Source organism: Camelina sativa, chromosome 18 (genome assembly GCF_030686135.1).
Source record: "Camelina sativa cultivar CO46 ecotype springtype chromosome 18, ASM3068613v1".
Taxonomy (NCBI): Eukaryota; Viridiplantae; Streptophyta; class Magnoliopsida; order Brassicales; family Brassicaceae; genus Camelina; species Camelina sativa.
The window spans coordinates 3,394,602-3,401,838 of record NC_141897.1 but is presented as its reverse complement, the minus strand read 5'-3'; the positions used below and the strand labels follow the sequence as shown (position 1 = coordinate 3,401,838).

At 37.9% G+C, this 7,237-nt stretch overlaps 3 pseudogenes; 2 read left to right on the top strand and 1 right to left on the bottom strand.

Annotated features, from left to right (window-relative positions):
* Nucleotides 1-152: 152 nt before the first annotated feature.
* LOC147921455 (5S ribosomal RNA) lies at nucleotides 153-271 on the top strand (annotated as a pseudogene).
* A 682-nt stretch (nucleotides 272-953) lies between these two features.
* Nucleotides 954-1,460, top strand: LOC104763111 (TIR domain-containing protein pseudogene; annotated as a pseudogene).
* Nucleotides 1,461-3,224: 1,764 nt separating this feature from the next.
* On the bottom strand, nucleotides 3,225-6,367 carry LOC147921454 (uncharacterized; annotated as a pseudogene).
* Nucleotides 6,368-7,237: the final 870 nt, after the last annotated feature.

Sequence of the window (7,237 nt, the reverse complement as noted above, 5' to 3'; positions counted from 1 at the left end):
TTTTTTTGAAAATTCTCATAAGTAATGAAACACAAAATGTTTTTAATTTCTGTGATTTTTTTGATGATAAATCAGTTTAATTCGTCAATTACATGCCTAAATAGACCAAGTGTGGAAGAATATTTAAGCTTGTTATTGTTAATTTGTTCCTAGGATGCAATCATACCGGCACTAATGCACTAGATACAATTAGAACTCTGCAGTTAAGCGTGCTTGGACGAGAGTAGTACTAGGATGGGTGACTTCCCGGGAAGTCTTCGTGTTGCATCTCTCCCTCTTTTTTTTTTCCTTTTTTTGACCAAAAAGAAAAGAAGAAAAGAAAAGAGTAAATGTTTGAGCTCATCCAACGGGTTTTTTCTCACTCATGTTTGAAGAACGGGTTTAAGTCCTGTCAAGTGTTTACTAGGTTTTCCGGTTTTGGTTGGTTTCTTGTACCAGCTTTATCGTTTATGGACAGCACCGAACAGACGTTACATCTCAGTTTAATTGTTATTCACTACCATAATGAACCAAAAAAAAAAAAGGTGTCCTATGTTAATTGTGTGAAATCAGATCCTTCCCTGATTTTCTTACCATTTAAGGGGGAAAAAAAGAAAAAAAAAACATCTCGTATATAATGTACTCTCTCTAATCAAAGTGCAAAGTTTCCTTTCTCATAGAACTTGTCAACATCAAGACGACTAGGAAGGGAACCATGGGCCCAAAGGCCGTCAGTCCAGTTGGTTGGTCAAACAGCTATCAATAAGGGAACGTTCGTTCGTTAGCGCACGTTGGAATCAATGACGCGTTGTCTAGTACTATGATAAATTCGTGTCAGAGAGTGTCTCTCTTTTTTTGTCGGTGTTTTGTGACTTTGTCTTTTATATTGGTAAAGGATACTTTTTTTTGTTTTGCGTTTTTGTTTTGGTCCTCAGGGTCAGTGGTCAACAGTAAACATCACAACCCTAACAACAATGGCCGCTCTCACTAATCGCGCTCAACCCAATGCCCAAATCCGCCGCCGTCCTCAGGTTTTCATCAGTTTCCGTGGAGATGACGTGCGCAGGGACTTGGTCAAAGATCTCGTGAATAACTTGAAATTTAAACGGATTAATGCCTTCATAGATACCTTCTTGCAGGGAGGGCGGGGATTACAAGAGCTCTTCTTCGAGATCGACAAGTCGAAAATCGCAGTAGTGATCTTTTCCAAGAAGTACCCAGACTCTTATTGGTGCATGGAAGAGGTTGTGAATATTGACAAGCGAATGAAAGAAGGCAAACTCATCGTGATCCCAGTCTTCTACAAGGTGACCACGAGCGACGTAAAAAACCTTAAGGGAGATTTCGGAAAAAGTTTCCATAAACTGAAGAAATGTCACGCAATGAGAGAACCGAGGAAGGTCAAGCAATGGGAAGCTTCCGTGAAGTCAATTGCAAACATAAAGGGCTTACCACAATTAACATATATATATATATATTAAGATTCTGATTCACCGGAAAAGTACATCGGAGAAGAAGAAGAGGAGAGCAATCAAGGCTCTAACTAACATTCTTAACAGAAAATAAATATGAATTATAAAGCTTAGTTTAGGAGAATTAATCTCATCTCCTTATATACAAACATCTCATTAAACCAAACTAAGTAAACAGAGATAACCGATATCCGGTTGAACCAATCCTCATGTATCTAATACGCCCCTCTCAAGTCGTTATCTTCAAAGATGTCTAGTTTGGAAGATAAAGACTTGATAATGACATCTTAGAAAGCAATCCATAGAAAGGACCTGGATGAAGCGGTTTGGTGAGAATGTCTACGTGTTGGTTCTCTGATGGTACATGAAAAACCTTGAGCTTGCCAGCTTTAATCTGATCACGAACCATGTGACAGTCGATCTTAATGTGCTTTGTCCTCTCATGAAAAACTGGATTCATCGCAATATGCATAGCCGATTTATTGTCACAGTAAAGCTTAGCAGGACTAGTCACCTGGAGATGTAGGTCCGTTAAGAGCTGTTGCAGCCAAATAATCTCACAAGTCGCATGCACCATGCTACGATATTCTGACTCTGTACTGCTACGGCTCGCTACACTCAGTTTCTTTGACTTCCACGAGATCAGAGAATCACCAAGATAAATGCAGTAACCAGTTATTGATCGCCTTGTATCCTTGCAATTTCCCCAATCAGCATCCGAGAAACCATTCAAGCATATCTCTGAATCAACAAAGTACATTAGACCTTGTCCAGGATTATTCTTGATATACCTGAGGACCTTATGAGCCGCCTGAAGGTGAATATCGGAAGGTGCAGAGATAAACTGACTAAGTTGATGGACAGCAAACGTGATATCCGGTCTGGTGATGGTGAGGTAAAGTAATCGTCCAACAAGTTCTCTGTACGACCGAGGATTAGGAGGAGGTGTTCTCATTGTTGCAGTAAGATGGAGACTAGGATCCATTGGGAGTGGACTCGGTTTACAACCAAGTAAACCAGCATCCTCCAACAAGTTCTGTGCATATTTTCTCTGACAGACCGAGATACCTTTGGAAGAGCGTGAGATTTCAAGTCCAAGGAAAAATATAGCAGGTCCAAGATCCTTAATTTTGAATTCAGACCGTAATATTGCCTTCAAACTCTCCACTGTATTATCATCATTACTAGCTATCATGATATCATCAACATAAACCAAAGCTGCAATGAATGATCCGGGACTCTCCTTGACAAAAAGTGTATTATCCGTAGGTGACTGAATGAAATTTGCACCCAACAAAACAGAGGATAAACGCTTATACCATTGGCGAGAAGCTTGCTTCAAGCCATAAAGAGATAGAAGTCTACATACCAGATTAGGAGGCAAGGTGACATTTGGTGGAGGAGTATACCCTTGAGGTAAACTCATATAAATTTCTTCATCCAAATCTCTATGTAAAAATGCATTAGAGACGTCCATCTGTGTTAAACTCCACCCTTTCTTAGCAGTCGCACCAAGTAGTAGTTTCACACTAGTCAACTTTGCCACAGGAGAAAATGTTTCGATGTAATCCAAACCTTCTTGTTGTGTAAACCCTTGAGCAACCAACCTAGCTTTATATCTCTCCACTGAACCATCAGGATTATACTTTATAGTAAACACCCATTTGCAACCAACAACATTCTTACCAGGGGGTAAGGATTCAACATCCCAAGTATGTGCAGATTCAAGAGCATTAAGTTCATCACCTGCTGCATTTGTCCATTTTTCAGATTTCATGGTTGGGCAAAGGTTTTAGGTTCAGTTTCAAGACTATAAGAGCAAATATAGGATTGAGACAAAGGATTGAAACGTTCATAAGAAACAACAGAAGAAATGGGATAAGGAGTAGTAATTGGTTTAGCAAGAGGTTGATTTACTGGTGGTATAAATGGAAGTGATAACGGTGGGTCTGTAGAGATAAAAGGGACTAACGCACAATGATATTCAGAAACATAGGAGGGAGTCTTAGTAGTTCGTTTAGGTCTAGCCATGGGTAAAGAAGCAGTACTTGTTTCATGTGTACGAGCAGTGTTCTCTTCCGGAACGATACTAAGATCCCGTGGTGTATGTGATGAAGATGCATGAGATGCATCAGGAAGATCAGGAATATCAATTTCAATAGCATCATCATCAAGAAAAGACATGGAATCAACAAAATGTGATGGTGCAGGCAAAGGAAGTACACTATTTGGAAACATATCAACTGCAGTAGATAACAAATTTGATGTTTTAAAAGGAAAAACATTTTCATGAAAGACAACATTACGAGATATAGGAGACTCTAAATCTAGCAGTTTATAGCCCTTATAACCAGTTGGATAACCAAGAAAAACACAAGGCTTTGCTCGAGGTGAAAATTTATTCCTATCATTGACATTAGTAGAAACAAAACATAAGCAACCAAAACTTTTGAGTTTAAGATAATCAGGTTGTTTATCATAAAGCAATTGAAAAGGAGATTTATCATTTAACAAAGGCGAAGGTAAACGATTAATCAAAAACACTGCAGTTAAAACACAATCACTCCAATGCTTCAAAGGTATATTCGATTGATATAACAAAGCTCTAGCCACATTTAAAAGATGTTGATGTTTTCTTTCAACGACAGAGTTTTGTTGAGGTGTATATGCACATGAAAATTGATGTATCATCCCTTGTTCTTTAACTATTTCATGAAAAACTAGCTCAGGTGCATTATCTGATCTTATTGTTTTGATTTTAGAATCATATTGAGTAGAAATCATTTTGATAAAAACTGGAAAAATAGTAGAAACATCACTTTTATTGCGCATCATATAGATCCAGGTTACACGCGTACAATCATCTACCAAGGTTAAGAAATACCTAAAACCCTCAACAGACTCTATACTAAAAGGACCCCAAGTATCCATATGAATGGGATCAAAAGGTTTCTTAGCAAGATTATTATTTGAAACATAAGCTAGCCTTTTCTGTTTTGCTAAAGGACAAATTTAACACTGAGTATTATTAGAAACTAAAGACTGTAAAGAAGGAATGACACTAACAAGTTTACTCAAAACAGCTGGTGACGCATGTCCAAGACGCTGATGCCATAGAAGACCAGAAGCAACCGTAGAAGCAGAAAAGGAACAAACCGCAGGAAAAGATGATGAGAGGGTTGTGGATTCTGTCTCAAGAATATAGAGGTTATGATGAAGTCTAGCCCTCCCAATCATCAATCCCCGTGAAAGTTCCTGTATAAGACAACAATTGGGAAAGAAATGAGTAGAGCAAAACAAACTTTGAACTAAACAACTAACACTAATCAAGTTAAAACAAAAATCAGGGACATGAAGAACATTATGCAAAACTAAATGTTGTGTTATGTAAATCGTGCCGGTGTGTGTAATAGGGACCCGAGTACCATTCGGAAGAGTAACTGTAACACTAGAAACGGGAACCATGTCTTTAAACATCGCCAAATCTGAACAAACATGACTAGACGCACCACTATCAATAATCCAATCATTAGGTGCAATGAAAGTAGGAAGAGTAGATAAAATGTGTTTTTGAAAAGTAAGAGTATGATTCTCATAACGAAGGTTAGTCGAAGGAAAAGGAATTGTACCAGAAGTAGAGGTTTTAGCCATAAAACCATGATCAGTAATAGTAGCAGCAATAGGCTCTTGAGTTTGCACTTGAGTATTATATTGGGAAATAAGTTGCTGTAATTGTTGTGGTGTTAAAACAGGATTACTGAAAGCATTACCATCCAATCCAGTAGAAGAAGACATTGAAGCAGACTGATTGACCAAAGAATTCGGAGGTGCAAATGAGGCTGGATACGAAGACTGTTCTGTATACACATTAGCAATAGTATTTGCCTTCTGAATAGGACCATAAGGTGCCATCTGCATTTGCATCCTAGGCTGATTCTGAGGCATACGAGGCTGAAAAGTAGACTGTCCTTGCGAATTGCCTTTAAAACCAGTGTTCGTCTTATAACCTGGAGGAAACCCATGAAGCTTATAGCATTTCTGAATAGTGTGTCCTAGACGTCCACAATGGGTACAAACTGGTTTCTGAGTTGGCCTCATCGTATTATACGCGGCAACATAAGTCTGATCACCATCATATGAAACAGGAGCAGAAGATTGAAAAGCCACATTATCAATCCTTGTCAATGGCTTTATAGTTATATGTCGCTCATCCTGTGTAACCATATTGAAAGCTTCTTCGATTGTAGGAATAGGTTTAAGCATCAGTATATGGCGTCGAGCTTGCTCATAACTTTCATTCAATCCCATGAGAAATTTACTCACACGACTACGCTGTTGCAAATTCTCCCATTTGACAGCTGCATCACACTCACAACGTCCACAAGTACACACTGGAAGATCAATATAATTTTTATGTTCTTCCCAAAGAGAAACCAAAGCTGTGTAGTAGGTGGTAACATCTAAAGATCCTTGCTCAAGCTTACTAAGCCGTTCTCAATATCAAAGATCCTAGGAGCATCATCTTGCTTAAAGCGATTGAAAATACTTTTCCACATGCCCTCTGCAGTAGGAATATAGAGCAAACTCTGTCCTATCTTTTTATCTACTGAGTTCATCAACCAAGTACTCACAATATCATTGCATCTAGACCAAGTTCCATAATCACGATGATTCTCTGGAGGTTTAGTAATCGTACCGTTGATAAAACCCAGCTTATTGCGAACATTCAACGCCATCCACATAGATCTCTTCCAAGAAGGAAACTCCGAAGCCGTTGTAAGGCGATCTGAGACCAAAACAAGTCCAGCATGATCATTACTATTGAGATAAAAAGGATTCTCATACTGATCCATCTGAAATCGCAGAGGCTCAAGGGAACTAGTCATTGGATTCAAAGGAGGAACATTAGATCCCATAGTTTTAGGGATTTGAAAAGAGAATTCGTGACGAATTTGTAAAAGAAAAGAAAAGAATCGACACGAGAAAGGTCAATCAAAGAAATAAAGCAAACAGAAGAAGAGAGAAACAAAGAATAACTCCGACGATAAGCTCAAAGATCGTAACAATAAGGATTCTCACAATCCGAAGAAAAGAAATCGAGCAGCTCATCTCTTTCACTCAACTTCTCACAAAGATTCCGATGATAACAGATGAAGCGGAAGACTCAAGAGCAATGCTCTGATACCATATTAAGATTCTGATTCACCGGAGAAGTACATCGGAGAAGAAGAAGAGGAGAGCAATCAAGGCTCTAACTAACTTTCTTAACAGAAAATAAATGTGAATTACAAGGCTTAGTTTAGGAGAATTAATCTCATCTCCTTATATACAAACATCTCATTAAACCAAACTAAGTAAACCAGAGATAACCGATATACCTTCGCTTTTAACTTTTTGGGAGTTACTTGTGAACTTTGCGTTTTTATTAGCTGTCGATAATATAGACACATAAATAAGATAACTAGTGCATCATATAATCATCATATAAGATAACTAGTGTATTGATTTCTTGATCAAAAAAAATTATTTGTAGGTGTTTAGGGTCTAATTAATAAGTATTGCTAAAACTGATTTCTGTGACGAATAGTTTTTATTTTAGCAAGTGTTAAGTTAGGTGAAAAGCTAGTAAAAGAGCAAAATCTGTTTGTTTGTTTCCATATATATGCAGCAAAAGTACTGGTTTTTGTTTCGTTTCCCGGGATTGAATTGCTTATTTTTTTTAATATATAGCTATTACTGTTTGATTAAGTGTATCTTCTTTGTTCGTTACAGTTAATAATTCAAAA